The sequence below is a fragment of the Schistocerca serialis genome, chromosome 1, assembly GCF_023864345.2.
Source record: "Schistocerca serialis cubense isolate TAMUIC-IGC-003099 chromosome 1, iqSchSeri2.2, whole genome shotgun sequence".
In the NCBI taxonomy this organism is placed as follows: Eukaryota; Metazoa; Arthropoda; class Insecta; order Orthoptera; family Acrididae; genus Schistocerca; species Schistocerca serialis.
This window is the reverse complement of record NC_064638.1, coordinates 115,050,871-115,067,424: the sequence shown is the minus strand read 5'-3', so window position 1 is coordinate 115,067,424 and position 16,554 is coordinate 115,050,871. Positions and strand designations below refer to the sequence as shown.

At 43.8% G+C, this 16,554-nt stretch overlaps 1 protein-coding gene and 1 non-coding gene across 2 annotated transcripts in view; both read left to right on the top strand.

Annotated features, from left to right (window-relative positions):
- LOC126457081 (chordin-like protein 1) overlaps positions 1 to 16,554 on the top strand; it is a 672,845-nt gene that overhangs the window by 405,585 nt on the left and 250,706 nt on the right. The window lies entirely within an intron of this gene.
- On the top strand, positions 15,264 to 15,338 carry Trnat-ugu (transfer RNA threonine (anticodon UGU)). The gene has a single exon. It is a non-coding gene; the product is annotated as a tRNA-Thr (tRNA).

Sequence of the window (16,554 nt, the reverse complement as noted above, 5' to 3'; positions counted from 1 at the left end):
TATTATTGCTTACTGGCGTTTTTATGCCAATAGGGTGGTGATTGTGTTACGAGAAGTGGTTTTCAGGTGTAGTACAACATGTTTCCACATTTCATTACATTGGGTGTTCAGAGTATCTTATTTGAAACTTTAGAGTATCTTATTTGAAACTTTGTGCTCGTCTTTCACACGTATCCTGAATGAAAGTCACTGGAGATTAAATATCGTATATCTGCACAACTTCAGGTGTAGTACAACATGTTTCCACATTTCATTACATTGGGTGTTCAGAGTATCTTATTTGAAACTTTAGAGTATCTTATTTGAAACTTTGTGCTCGTCTTTCACACGTATCCTGAATGAAAGTCACTGGAGATTAAATATCGTAAAACCACACAACTTCAAACAAATTCAGCAAAACAGAGTGTTTGTAGTTTTGCTTTTCAATTTCACCACGAATCATCTCGAGTATGCAAAGCCAAAGACCCATACGTGAAAAACTTCCGGGCAACGAAAGCTAATTTCAAGTGGTTGTAGAGTTGTATTTCCAGCTCTATTAAAAATACGATACATTTAGGATGCAGTTCTGATTTGAGTAAAACTAGAAGAAGCGACACTTCGGTATTTTACATTTGACGGTTATATCTTTCCAATATTTATGCCTGTATCACGTTCTAAAAAGTACAATTTCAACGTTTCTGTGTGATACGAGGGCTATCCACAAAGTACATTACGTTTTGTAATTAAAAATAAATAAAGTATTGGGAATTTTTTTAATTATATACAGATGAAAGCCACACTTAAATACTACTTTTCTACATAGTTGCCATTTAAATTAAGGCACTTATCGTAGCGATGGACGAGCTTGGAAATTCCTTCGTCGTAAAATTCGGCCGCCTGCGCCTTCAACCACGTGGTTACCTCTTCTTGAAGCTGTGCGTCGTCATCAAAACGCTGCATAGCCAACCTCTTCTTCATTGCTGGGAATAAGTGGAAGTCGCTCGGTGCCGGGTCGGGACTGTACGGCGGATGAGGAAACAACTCCCACTTAAAAGATTCGAGAACTTCACGAGTGGCATTTGCCGTGTGGGCCCGGGCGTTTTCGTGAATCAGCAAGATCTTTGAGCCCAATCTTCCCCTGCGCTTGTTTTGTATTGCTCTTTTGAGGTTGTGCAGAGTTTGGCTATACCTTTGAGAGTTTATTGTAGTGCCTCTTTCCAGGAAATCCACGAAAATCACACCTTTTCTGTCCCAAAAGAAGAGGTAACCACGTGGTTGAAGGCGCAGGCGGCCGAATTTTACGACGAAGGAATTTCCAAGCTCGTCCATCGCTACGATAAGTGCCTTAATTTAAATGGCAACTATGTAGAAAAGTAGTATTTAAGTGTGGCTTTCATCTGTATATAATAAAAAAAAATTCCAATACTTTATTTATTTTAAATTCCAAAACGTAATGTACTTTGTGGATAGCCCTCGTATACTGGATGCTATCTACGATACCCTGAAAGGCTAATTTTAAAGCTAATATTTTTAGTCTTGCACCTCAAATACTACGAAATATGAAACCTTGTTACTTCTTTTCTCAACTCTATTGCGCAAGTGTTTAAAGAGCATTCAGGTTTCCAGTACAAGAATATAATTTTCTGAAAATGCTGCATCACTAATTTTATAATAAAGCGATCTACTGTGAAACCACAAATCTGCCTTTCAGTAAAGAAATCGTGCTTGCTTACTGACACAAATTTTATCCATGCATCAGGTAATACAAATATCATCTGCATGCACCACGTAAATTAACCATTATGTTCTCATAACATCACTGGCAAAACCTTTATACGCCGAAGTCGTTCATCCCACCAGTATAACATAATAAACCGTACTCGCCACAACGTGTTTTGGAGCGATCGTAAATGTGATGTACCATTGAAACTACTTATTTTCGTAATACACGCGTGTAAAATTTATGACAAAATCATTTTAGCCATATTTTGCAGCTTCAAACGTGACTGTATTCGATAAACTGGAAGTAAGAATTAAAAGACGCCTTCAGGTACAAATGTTCGTGTTTTATTAAATACACGCCCAGATTTCGGCCGTGTGGTATCATCATCAGGTGTAAATAATACATGAATTATTTTCTCCTGAATTATGGGAAATCCATATTCCTGTCACGAAAATCTTCGATGTTTGTCATGTATTTCGTAAGTACAATGTGGGAAATACGTGCGAAATAGTGGGAAAAATGAACACTGCAAACTTTCCACCTAATAAGAGCATTTTTAACTCTTTAACACCATCATACATTCTTTTCTCCAATCTTCTTCATGCATATCGCTTCACTCGAGAGGTACATTTGCATACACATGTTTTAAAACACCTCAAAGATGTTGTTCTACATGGTGTGATCAAAGATGAATTTATTCGTAGTGCCAGGGATCTTGGGTGAAGTGATACAGATGAACAAGATGGAGAAGAGAATGTAGGATGGTGTTAATAAGTTAAAAACGCTTCTCTTAGGTTATGTCCTAAGTTTACACTGTTCATTTTTGTTACTGTTTCGCACATATTTTCTGCATTTGACTTACGAAGTTAATTATGTAACATCAGACCTTTTCGTGATACGAACATGCATTTTTTCCTCATTCAGGAGCAAAAATAAATCGTGTATTAAGACAAGTGTCCGAAATGCATCGTGTACTTAATAAAACACGAAAATTCGTGAATGAAGGTGGTTTTTAATTAATACTTTCAGTATACGAAAAAAATCAATTACGGCATGTTAGCATCAAATGTGACGGCCCCTTCTGATGGTGATGGGTGGTGGGAGAAAGAAAGTTAAGCGTTTTTAACTTTTATGACGCAGCGTTTTTCCCTCCGTCTCATATATATTCGTAAAATTTGTCTGGTAATGCCAGTAACTGAGGTCAGTATATACAGTACTCTTTCTAATTACAAGCGCCGCATTTCAGCACTCGTTTCCAAGCAAGGACGCGTCGTGTTATCCATCCCGCCCTTGGAGGTTAAAATATAACCTACTTCATACATAGAACAGATTCTAACCTAACCTTATCTCCTCTTCTCCGCAAGTAACTGACGAATGAGAACGGATGCGCGTGACCAAGCTGTCGGCCGATGTTATTGGGCGACCTCTGGCGGCGGCGTCTCACGAGCGTTGTCGGTGCTACTGCGAACGCAGCCTAAGAAGGTATGTGAATCAGGCCGGCGGTTCAACAGTTGCCGATGCCTGCTGTAGAGCAGAGTTTCCCAACCTTTCTGAGACAATTACCGCCGAGTGCAATCAAATAGCAGTTGGCCCCTCCGACCATCATCAACGTCAACGCCCAACTAAACCTTTGGATGAAAAAGAATTTTTTTGAATACTTTCATTTTTAAAATAGCAAACTATAAATCAAATTTAGCTCTTGTAGGAGTTTCGTTGAAGTGAGAACTATTAACGACTCATTGAGACTACTAGTGCTGCTTATTGCTAACAATCTTTTTTAAAGAATGATAAAGCAATTCTCAGTGCATCGCGAAAGCCACCGACAAACTGCTCCTCAGAAAACAAAGCTAATTCTCTACACTGAGGGCAGACGCTCGTTACAAAACTCCTCTCCCTATTCACACTTGCTATACCCACACCCTAAACCCCCATTTACAATCAATCAAATTAAAATGTGTGCTCCATACTTAGGCCCACTATTTGCATCTCTTTACTTCTAAACTGGCCCAAGACTTCAGCCCGCCGACGCTTTGTGCCTTGCCACTGCCACTAATAATACCTGTAATAATACAGTATAAGCCTTGCAGCAGTGAAGTAGCTATTGCGTAATTACAGTTGCGCTGTGCTGTCAATTAGTTTGCTGTTGTCCAGTGAATAACGCATCAATTTATGGTCTGCTGCGGAAACTACTACAGCTCCGAGAAGGCGTCTTCATCGGATAGTTAAGCATATGTATTGAATATGTCTCAATTTTACCGTCACTGATGGATGGTACAAAGTACAAAATACACTCCTGGAAATGGAAAAAAGAACACATTGACACCGGTGTGTCAGACCCACGATACTTGCTCCAGACACTGCGAGAGGGCTGTACAAGCAATGATCACACGCACGGCACAGCGGACACACCAGGAACCGCGGTGTTGGCCGTCGAATGGCGCTAGCTGCGCAGCATTTGTGCACCGCCGCCGTCAGTGTCAGCCAGTTTGCCGTGGTATACGGAGCGCCATCGCAGTCTTTAACACTGGTAGCATGCCGCGACAGCGTGGACGTGAACCGTATGTGCAGTTGACGGACTTTGAGCGAGGGCGTATAGTGGGCATGCGGGAGGCCGGGTGGACGTACCGCCGAATTGCTCAACACGTGGGGCGTGAGGTCTCCACAGTACATCGATGTTGTCGCCAGTGGTCGGCGGAAGGTGCACGTGCCCGTCGACCTGGGACCGGACCGCAGCGACGCACGGATGCACGCCAAGACCGTAGGATCCTACGCAGTGCCGTAGGGGACTGCACCGCCACTTCCCAGCAAATTAGGGACACTGTTGCTCCTGGGGTATCGGCGAGGACCATTCGCAACCGTCTCCATGAAGCTGGGCTACGGTCCCGCACACCGTTAGGCCGTCTTCCGCTCACGCCCCAACATCGTGCAGCCCGCCTCCAGTGGTGTCGCGACAGGCGTGAATGGAGGGACGAATGGAGACGTGTCGTCTTCAGCGATGAGAGTCGCTTCTGCCTTGGTGCCAATGATGGTCGTATGCGTGTTTGGCGCCGTGCAGGTGAGCGCCACAATCAGGACTGCATACGACCGAGGCACACAGGGCCAACACCCAGCATCATGGTGTGGGGAGCGATCTCCTACACTGGCCGTACACCACTGGTGATCGTTGAGAGGACACTGAATAGTGCACGGTACATCCAAATCGTCATCGAACCCATCGTTCTACCATTCCTAGACCGGCAAGGGAACTTGCTGTTCCAACAGGACAATGCACGTCCGCATGTATCCCGTGCCACCCAACGTGCTCTAGAAGGTGTAAGTCAACTACCCTGGCCAGCAAGATCTCCGGATCTGTCCCCCATTGAGCATGTTTGGGACTGGATGAAGCGTCGTCTCACGCGGTCTGCACGTCCAGCACGAACGCTGGTCCAACTGAGGCGCCAGGTGGAAATGGCATGGCAAGCCGTTCCACAGGACTACATCCAGCATCTCTACGATCGTCTCCATGGGAGAATAGCAGCCTGCATTGCTGCGAAAGGTGGATATACACTGTACTAGTGCCGACATTGTGCATGCCCTGTTGCCTGTGTCTATGTGCCTGTGGTTCTGTCAGTGTGATCATGTGATGTATCTGACCCCAGGAATGTGTCAATAAAGTTTCCCCTTCCTGGGACAATGAATTCACGGTGTTCTTATTTCAATTTCCAGGAGTGTATGTCTGTAGTGGGCGCACTATGTAGAGAAGGTGTTGTTCATACATTTGTTTCACAAGCTGTAAGCTCCATCACACTGTGTCATGCGTTGATGCTTGTAGGCATTTCAAAAAAGACTAATTATTGGTAACTTATGTAATCAAAGACAACGGCGCCTGACCGCAGCGGTAACCGGTTGCCGTGAGATCATCGAGTGTTGGGCTTGGTTAGTACTTCGGTGGGTGATCACTCGGGTCTGCTGAGCGCTGTTGGCAAGCGGCGTTCACTCAACCCTTGTGAGCCCAAATGAGGAGCTACTTGACTGGGAAGTAGCGGCTCCGGTCACGAAAACTGACGACGGTCGGTAGAGCGGTGTGCTGGCCACGTGCCCTCTATATCTGCATCCAATGACTCCTGTCCCCTGAAGTTGACACGGTGGTCGGTCGGCGCCGCTGGGCCTCCCAAGGCCTGTTCGGAGTTTAGAGAGAGATTAAGTAATCAGTATTACTGTCTTACGAAATAGTGATAGTAGCAATGACCTTTTAAAAACAATTTAGTTTCGTGGCCGAAGCGTTATTGAATTATTTTGTTATTACCCCTCAGGAAAATACACTACTGGCCATTAAAATTGCTACACCACGAAGATGTGCTACAGACGCGAAATGTAAGCGACAGGAAGAAGATGCTGTGATATGCAAATGATTACCTTTTCAGAGCATTCACACAAGGTTGGCGCCGGTGGCGACACCTACAACGTGCTGACATGAGGAAAGTTTCCAACCGATTTCTCATACACAAACAGCAGTTGACCGGTGTTGTCTGGTTGCGGTTTATCGTATCATGGCATTGCTGCTCGCGTTAGTCGAGATCCAATGACTGTTAGCACAATATGGAATCGGTGGGTTCAGGACGATAATACGGAACGCCGTGCTGTATCCCAACGGCCTCGTTTCACTAGCAGTCGAGATGACAGGCATCTATTCCGCATGGCTGTAACGGAACGTGCAGCCACGTCTCGATCCCTGAGTCAACAGATGGGGACGTTTGCAAGACAACAACCATCTGCAAGAACAGTTCCACGACGTTTACAGCAGCATGGACTATTAGGTCGGAGACTATGGCTGTGGTTACCATTGACGCTGTATCACAGACAGGAGAGCCCGCGATGGTGTACTCAACGACGAACCTGGTTGCACGAATGGCAAAACGTCATTTTTTTCGGATGATAGTCGCATCCGTGTTTGGCGACATCGCGGTGAACGCTCATTGGAAGCGTGTATTCGTCATCGCCATACTGGCGTAACACCCGGCGTGATGGTATGGGGTGCCATTGGTTACACATCTCGGTCACCTCTTGCTCGGATTGACGGCACTTTGAACAGTGGACGTTACATTTCAGATGTGTTACGACCCTGCGAGACCCTACATTTCAGCAGGATAATGCACGACCGCATGTTGCAGGTCCTGTAGGGGCCTTTCTGGATACAGAAAATGTTCAACCGCTGCCCTGGCCAGCACATTCTCCATATCTCTCCCCAATTGAAAACGTCTGATCAGTGGTGGCCGAGCAACTGGGGCACGTCACAATACGCCAGTCACTACTCTTGATCAACTGTGGTATCGTGTAGAAGCTGCACGGGGAGCTGTACCTGTACACGCCATCCAAGCTCTGTTTGACTCAATGCCCAGGCGTATCAAGGCCGTTATTACGGCCTGAAGTGGTTGTTCTGGGTACTGTTTTCTCAGGATCTATGCACCCAAATTGCGTGAAAATGTAATCACATGTCTGTTCTAGTATAATATATTTGTCCAATGAATACCCGTTTATCATCTGCATCTCTTCTTGGTGTAGCAATTTTAATGGCCATTGGTGTACATTTTATCGCTCAGTGGCTAATTACCGCCCGGTTGGCAACCATTGCCGTAGAGGATACGGCAGTGCGAAGAGTTCCGACGGTTACCTCTGTATGGCCGTCGCGCATGAGCGACCTTGGCTACGCTGCCGAGTACTCTGCAGCTTCACCGAGAAATCTCACTGCTCCCCGATAACCGTCGGCACGTGCGCGGTGAGAGCGGATATACCCCAGTTCCGTAAAACCCGTGGCACCGCTTTTACGGCGGGAGCCAATCATAGGACAGCGCAACGGCCAGCCGAGTTCATTCTTACCGCAGACGCGAAGAGCTGCCAGCGCCGGGAAGTAATAAGCGTCGCGAACGCGCCACTCTAGTTTTTACGGCACGCTCCGGCGCCGTGTCCTTCGTTACCGGCCGTCACGTGGTGTGAGATGGTGGCAGTGGAGGTTCGGGGGGAGGGAGGGGGGAGGGAGGAGGTGGGGGGCAGTAAATCGGTTGCGGCGCACAGCCATCACTACACAGCAACATTTTACGTCCCGGGACCGAGGCTGCAAGGGCCGCGCCCGTCTTTTTACGGCGCCCTACGTTTTTAAACGGCGCGCCGGCGCAGCGGGTAGTAAGTCGGCCGTGGTTGCAAGGAGTGCAGCGTAGGAGTCGCGGCCACGTGTGCAGCCAGGCGGCACGTGGGTGTGGGTGTGCTTGTGTGTGTGTGTGTGTGTGTGTGGTTGCGCGCCGCCGTCTGGGCGGCCTCGTGGCTATTTCCGCGGGAAGTGCGCGTGTGGCGGGCACGGCACATGTGGCGCCGCGCTGCGGCTGAGTCACTGACCAACCCACCGCTCTTCACCTTTGTGGTGGCCGGCCCGCCGATTCCGCCAGCCTGACGGAGTGGGGCCCACTCCGGCGAAAACGCTTGCTGTTGGCTAGAACCCACTGACGGTACTGTGAGATTACGTAGATCAGCACGCCACTGCATTACCAAGTGACATGAATTATCGTAAAATAAATCTAACATCAGCCGAATTTCATTGATTCAGTGATATAAGATACAACATAAAGAAATACCTTCAATTTCCATAATAATAGAATGTAAATACATATATCATGCGCAAGAGGCATGTTGTTGTTGCTCGGTCCAAAGACTGGTTTGGTACAGCTCTCCACGCTGCTCTATCCTGTGCGAATATCTCCGAATAAGTACTGCAGACTACATCCCTCTGAATCTGCTTACTATATTCATCTCTTGGTCTCCCTTTTCGATTTTACCCCCCTACGCTCTCCTCCAGTACTAAACTGATGCCGTCCGAAGTGGCCGCGCGGTTCTGGCGCTGCAGTCTGGAACCGCGAGACCGCTACGGTCGCAGGTTCGAATCCTGCCTCGGGCACGGATGTGTGTGATGTCCTTAGGTTAGTTAGGTTTTACTAGTTCTAAGTTCTAGGGGATTAATGACCTCAGCAGTTGAGTCCCATAGTGCTCAGAGCCATTTGAACCATTTTACTAAACAGGTGATCTCTTGATGACTCAGAATGTGTCCTACCAACCGATCCCTTCTTTTAGTCAGGTTGTACCGTAAATTTCTGAACCGCGCTACCGCTACGGTCGTAGGTTCGAGTCCTGCCTCAGGCATGGATGTGTGTTATGTTCTTAGGTTAGTTAGGTTTAAGTAGTTCTAAGTCCTAGGGGACTGATGACCTCGGAAGTTAAGTCCCATAGTGCTCAGAGCCATTTTGAACTATAAATTTCTCTTCTCCGCAATTCTATTCAGTACCTCCTCATTAGTTACGTGATCTACACATCTAATCTTCAGCGTTCTTGTGTAGGACCACATTTCCAAACCTTCTATTCTCTTCTTGTCTAAACGATCATCCATGTTTCACTTCCATACATGGCTACACTCCATAAAATGGTTCAAATGGCTCTGAGCACTATGGGACTTAACATCTGAGGTCATCAGTCCCCTAGAACTTAGAACTACATAGACCTAACTAACCTAAGGACATCACACACATTCATGCCCGAGGCAGGATTCTAACGTGCGACCGTAGCGGTCGCACGGTTCCAGACTGTAGCACCTAGAACCGCTCGGCCACAGTACAGTCCATACAAATTCTTTCAGAAAGGACTTCATGACACTTAAATCTATAAACAATGTTAAAAAATTTATCTTCTTCAGAAATGGTTTTCTTGCTATTGTCAGTCTATATTTTATATCCTCCCTACTCCCTCAGGCATGGGTGTGTGTGCTGTTCTTAGCATGTTAGGAATTCACTCACACACACACAAACACACACACACACACACACATACACTACTTCGATCATCCATCACCAGTTACTTTGCCTCCGAAAAGCATGTCTGATGTCCTTATCTAATTCCCTCAGCATCACCTGATTTAATTCGGCTACATTTCTTTATCCACGTTTTCCTTTTCTTGATGTACATGTTATATCCTCCTTTCAAGATAATATTCATTCTGTTCAACTGCTCTCTCAGGTCCTTTGCTGTCTCTAACAGAATAACAACGCCATCATCAAACATCAAAGTTTTTATTTCTTCTCCAGAAATGTTCAAATGTGTGTGAAATCTTGTGGCACGTAACTGCTGAGGTCATCAGTCCCTAGGCTTACACACCACTTAACCTAAATTATCCTAAGGACTGACCCACACGCCCATGCTCGAGGGAGGACTCGAACCTCCGCCGGGACCAGCCACTCAGTCCATGACTGCAGCGCCCAAGACCTCTCGGCTAATCCCGCACGGCACTTCTTCTCCCTGGACTTTAATTCATACTCCAAATTTTTCTTTTGTTTCCTTTACTGCTTGCTCAATATACAGACTGTATAACATCGGGGATAGGCTTCAACCATGCCTCACTCCTTTCTCAACCACTGCTTCCCTTTCGTGTCCCTCGACTCTTATAATTGCCATCTGGTTTCTGTACAAATTGGAAATAGCCTTTCGCTCCCTGTCTTTCACCCTTACCAGAAAAACACAAGAAGCGTATATTTCTGTTATTGTCTATTCTTATTATGATAGGCTCTTCCTTTGACATGTAAAAACTTTTTTTTTATGGAGTCTGTTGATTCGCCTGATAAACGAATATTTTTGTACACGTAATTAATTACTTCTGGTACAGATGCGAATATATTTAAGATTCTTGCCGTTTGTGGCTCAGATGTAGCAACAATTGTGGAATTGGTGTATTCCCAGCTACGAAACAGTTTTATTGCTTTTTGACATTTTATTATGACGTCTGTGCGGTTTTCCCTTAAGCTACATGTGCGGTGGCTAATTTGATACATTTAACAATGTAGGCATTACATTTCACACCGGTTTCCTATGTTCCACATTTACTGATATGGCTGGAAGTGTAGCGAACAAAAGTTTGCGGTTTTGGGTAAATATATCACTTTTTTCTGTAAAAGGTCGGATCTTTTGATGTCTACTGGCAATGTTTTGTTATGAAAATAATGGCATTCTTCGGTAAGTATCTGTACGTTATAAGAGAATCGTAAAGAAACTGCCGTGCAATCTACAATTTCATACCTCCCAGGGTCCTCAAGAAACTATTGATTGAAAAATGCGGTGTCTTTTCTTAATTATTGTCGATTTTTATGACTCTACATACGCTCTATGTTGTAAAACCTATATATTAATATAAACGACAGTATTCGCACTCGTCCGTTATCGTACTCAGAAGTGTCACTTGCTGGCCGCATGGCGCGCTGCTATCGCAGTGGGTAACAAAAGCCCCCTCCCCACCCCCCCCCCCCTCCCTCATAAAATGCCGGGAATCTCAAATTCCAGCAGTGGGATCATACTTCAGATGCGCCGCAGCACACACATTGTGGAATGTTACTAGTTATTTTGCTTTCGGTTTCGTTCAGTACTTAATTCGACCAATGACATCAAGTGTCATGACGGATTCATGACGGATGTATTGCACATTAGGACCAAATAAACAATGATTAAAAAGAAAAATTTTAGCGGACGTTAATGTAGCCTGTCCCAGATTTCTATTGCTATTTACCAGATACAGATGCAATCCATAGCTGCATCCTCCTTACGGCACTTTTCTCCATGGCTTCCAACTTTCCTTCTTGATATAGATACATAATTTTTCTAAATGTTATTTTTCGTATTTAAAGAGCCATAACTGTTTTCTGAACCTCAGGAACGTTTGACAACACATTGCACACACTTCTGTGTATATTGATTTTTTTCTTTCGCTTCAGGTGACCTTTTTGTCCACTTTAACGACAGAACACGGTGAAGAGCATTTGTTTTACTTCATATCTTCAGTGCTGCTTCTTTCTTTGCATTTAGTTTTATTAAACTTTCAGTCTTGGCCCTCAGTTACTTATTTCACTAACCTCTTGAACGGAATTATTAGCTGTGGTCTGGAGGGCTTTTTTCCGATGACACCGTTTGTAAATCGTCGAAGCTCGTTTTCTGCAAACTTCTTCCTTTGCGGTGTTGTGCACGACTTCCAGATCTCTAAGGAATGAATTTATTTTTATTATTCCTGAAATTACTTATTAAGTGATACACAAAACATTAATTTCTCGTTATTAGTGAAACAATTAATAGACGAAAGCGATAAAATATCAGTGACGTAAGTCGCTACAGTAGTTCATTTCAATAAAATTTAAAGGTAAAAATTTAAGTTGTCGACAGGTTTTGAACTCATAATCTTTCGTATGACTTGCACAGATCTTATCAACTTTTTCCCCTTCTTTCTTTTATTTTTCGTTTTTTTATTTTTAGGTAGCTTTTTTATTTTATTAATTTTGTTAATGTATTTTATTTCCTCGTGACATAAAAAATAATGTCTTCCTTGTAATGATAAACGTAAACGCCTTCTTCTTGAGTAAAAATATAATGCTCTATTTCTAGAAAATAAAAGAGAAATTTCTTTTTGAAATAAAAATATATATTGTTACAGTACTTTCGATGTACAGGGTGATCAAAAAGTCAGTATAAATAATGTAGAAGAGAGGTAAAAATTGACACACATGCTTGGAATGACATGGGGTTTTATTAGAACCAAAAATGGTGGACATATTGAACATTTCCTGTAAAGAACATCATCTTTGCTTTGTCTTACTTTGTTATGCTAATTATTGCTATTCTGATCAGATGAAGCGCCATCTGTCGGACATTTTTTGAACGTTTGTATTTTTTTGGTTCTAATAAAACCCCATGTCATTCCAAGCATGTGTGTCAGTTTGTACCTGTCTATCTACATTACTCCGTGATTTATTCAGTTTTCAAATTTATACTGACTTTTTGATCACCCAGTATATAACAAACAGCAAAAAACCAAAGGCTTCTTGCTACTCCATGAAATGAAGGAGATTCTTCTCGATGTCCGTTCGTTCGTAGCTTACTTGAGTTCTTTTAACACTCAGCACTTAGTTCAAGATTTTGCTGTCATAATGTCTGACATATTCCCATACTTCGAAGAGTAATACAGGTCAGATTTGATTTTCATATTTTCATATCCAGCATAAGAGTAGTAGTTCGTGAAAGTCGTTGTTCGATTCTGTGTGATGTAATCAACGGTGTGGTCTAGCATCCAGGTCGCAGCGTTGATTTTTCTTCGGGGATAGCGTAACCTCTGTGGCCAGAGATGTTCTGTCTTGTCAGTGTGCCTCTCATTGGAGCGATCGATGATTGCCAATATTCTGGATAAAATATCAGTAATTTGTTTAGCAGTTCCACAGATGAGTCGGTGAAGTGTTTACAAATTCTCAGTTTGTTCAGGTAGGTGAAGTCACCAGATGAGTTTTGTGCAGCTTCTCGTAAGTAGGTATCTTGTCATTGGCCGCCATGTACCAGGTAGATTGGACAGCACTAGGCAGGAAGTCACTGACGATTGCTCCAAAAAATGTTCTAATTATAATGCGGCAATTTATGTTCAACTGGGTTTCTTCTGGCGGTTTTTGTGAGGAAGTCATAAATTACCTTGTTTGTCAGACTGGCGGATGGTCTTTGTAGATGCAAATGAACGCTAAACAGTACATTCGAGGAATAGTTGATATATCAGTGGGAGGTTCAAGCCGACATGGCCCCTTGTGTGTGATAAGATCCTGACTGGTTTGATGCGGCCTGTCACGAATTTCTCTCCTGTGCCAACCTCTTCATCTCGGAGTAACACTTGCAACCTACGTCCTCGACAATGAAATTTTCACCCTGCAGCGAAGTGTGCGCTGATATGAAACTTCCTGGCAGATTAAAACTGTGTGCCGGACCGAGACTCGAACTCGGGACCGAGTCTCGGTCCGGCAGACAGTTTTAATCTGCCAGGAAGTTTCAACCTACGTCCTCAATTATTTGCTGAATACATTCCAATTTCTGTCTTCTTCAACCATTTTCACCCTCTACGGCTCCCTCTAGTACCATGTAAGTTATTCCCTAACGTCTTAACTGATGACCTAACGTCCTGTTCCTTCTCCTTGTCAGTATTTTCCATATATTCTTTTCTTTTCCTCACTGATTCTGCGGAGAACTTCTTTATTCCCTACCTTATAGTCCATCTAATTTTCAACATTCATCTGTAACACCACATCTCAAATGTTTCGATTCTCTTCTATTACGATTTTCCCACAAGCCATGTTTCACTACCGTACAATGCTGTGCTCCAGACGTGCGTTCTCAGAAATTTCTTTCTCAAATTAAGGCCTATGTTTGGTACTAGTAGGCTTCTCCTAGTCAGGAATGCCCTTTTTGCCAATGCTAGTCTGCTTTTGATGTCCCCCTTGCTCCGTCCGTCATGGGTTATTTTGCTACCTAGGTAGCAGAATTCCTTAGCTTCATCTGCTTCGTGACCGTCAATTGTGATGTTTAGTTTCTCACTGTTCTCATTTCTCCTACTTCTCATTACTTCCGTTTTTCTTCGGTTTACTCTCAATCCATATTCTGTACTCATTAGACTGTTCATACCGTTCCACAGAACCTGTAATTCTTCTTCACTTTAAATGAGGATAGCAATGTCACCAGCTAATCTTTTCATTGATATCCTTTCGTCCTGAATTTTAATTCCACTCTTGAACCTTTCTTTTATTTCTATCATTGTTTCTTCGATGTATAGGTTGAACAGTAGCTGCGAAAGACTACATCCCTGTCTTATGCCGTTTTTAATCCGACCCCTTCGTATTTGGTCTTCCACTCTTATTATTCCCTCCTGTTTCTTGTACATCTTGTATATTACCCGTCTGTCCTTACAGCTTAACCCTCTTTTCATCTTGCACCATTTTACATTGCCGAACACTTTTTCCAGGTTGACAAATCCAATGAAAATACCTTGATTTTTCTTCAGTCTTGCTTCCATTGTCAACCTAAAGTCAGAATTGCCTGTCTGGTGCCTTTACCTTTCCTAAAGCCAAACTAATCGTCATTTAACACATCCACAATTCTCTTTTCCGCTCTTCTGTACACTGTTCTTGTCAGCAACTTGGGAGCATGAGCCGTTAGGCTGATGTGCATAATTCTCGCACTTGTCGACTCTTGCAATCTTCGGAACTTTGTGGATGATGTTTTTCCGAAAGTCAGAGTGTTGCCTTCCTGGGTCTCAATAGACTTCCTGAAGCGACTGAATAAGAGAACTGGACTTTGCGTTGTTGCATCAAGTAAATTGGGATTCCCTGTATATATGGCAAGACCAACGTATCAAAGCCGACGTTGAAGATTTTATGTGTCATGACAAATCAGCAGCAGGCCCTCTGAGTGCTGGCAACTACAGGGGTGGCGCGGGAAGGATATGCATCGGTCATGTCCGAAAGAACAGACACTATATTCATATAAGTATATAGTTCCGGCGATACCGGCCATGACCTTCTTCTGTGCGGATGCACAAATATTACCCGAACTCGTACGGGACTTGGTAAGAATGTCTTCCACGAGTAAGAATGTGTTGGGTAGGGACACTAACAATGTAGTGTGTGGACATGTAAGGCGAGAATATTCGTCTCGCGGGAGGCGTGCGCTAGATAGTCCCTGCAGGGGGACTGTCCTCTCTGCCCTCGGTGGCTCAGATGGATAGAGCGTCTGCCATGTAAGCAGGAGATTCCGGGTTCGAGTCCCGGTCTGGGCACACATTTTCACCTGTCCTCGTTGTTATATATCAGCGCCCGTCAGCAGCTGAAGGTATTTATATATAGTTCTAATTTCGTTCTAGACGGCTGCAGGTCATCAATGGTGTCTGATCTTTCGGACATGTCCGAAAGAACAGACACCATATCCACACAAGTCAACATCATCAGTTATCTGCTATATTAGCAGGTCCTTTGCCTTTCCATTTTCTTTGATCCATTGCTTCCTTCTTAAGGCTGCTGTATGTTGTACCGTCCATCATGTCATCCAGTACCTGGAATCTCTTCCTTCCTCGCTTCCTTTTCCCTTCTTTCTTAATATATGCCCAATCCAATGTCTTTTTCTTCTCTTTATTACATCTAGTAACTGTCTTTTCTCTCCCACTCTTCTCAGTACCTCTTTATTTTTTTACTTTGTCCATCCAACTTATTCTTTCCATCCTCCGCCATGTCCATGTTTCAGCGCCACATAGAAGAACACTCCATACAAGACATTTTATGAGTCTCTTTCTGAGTTCTCTGTGCAGACCGCTGCAGAAAATTCTCCTTTTCTTATAAAACGCTTCTTTTGCCATTGCTATCCTTGTTTTAATTTCTGTGGTGCACTTCCAGTCGATGTCTATCCTGCTTCCAAGATACTTAAAATTTTGCACCTGTTCTAGTGTTTCTCCATTCAGCACAATTTTTATTTCCTTATTTCCTCCTATTGCCAATACTTTTGTTTTATTTGTGTTAATTTTCATTCCATATTTTTTTCTGTTAGTTGCAACGGTGTCCACCAAATCCTGTAATTCTTTTTCCCCTGTGGCTAGAAGGACCATGTCATCAGCAAACCTCAAACACCCTACTCTTCTTCCTCTAATTTCTACTCCTTTGTCATCTAATGAGCATTGGTCAATCATATTTTCCAAGTAGAGGTTGAAAAGAGTAGGTGATAGAGAGCATCCTCGACTTACTCCTTTTCCTAGTCTGATCCAGTGTGCACTTTCTCCTCTCACTTTAACTGAAACTTTTTGAATAAGATATAATGAGTTTATAAGTCTTCTGGTTTTCCAGTCCACTCTCTTTTCCCTCATTATAGTCGCCTGCTTGTCCCAAACCACATTGTCAAATGCGTTTTCTAGATCGATGAAGCACACATATAGGTCTCTTCCTTTTTCAATAAACCTTTTTCCCAAGATTCGTAGGCACCCTATTGCATGCATCTCTGGTACCCGT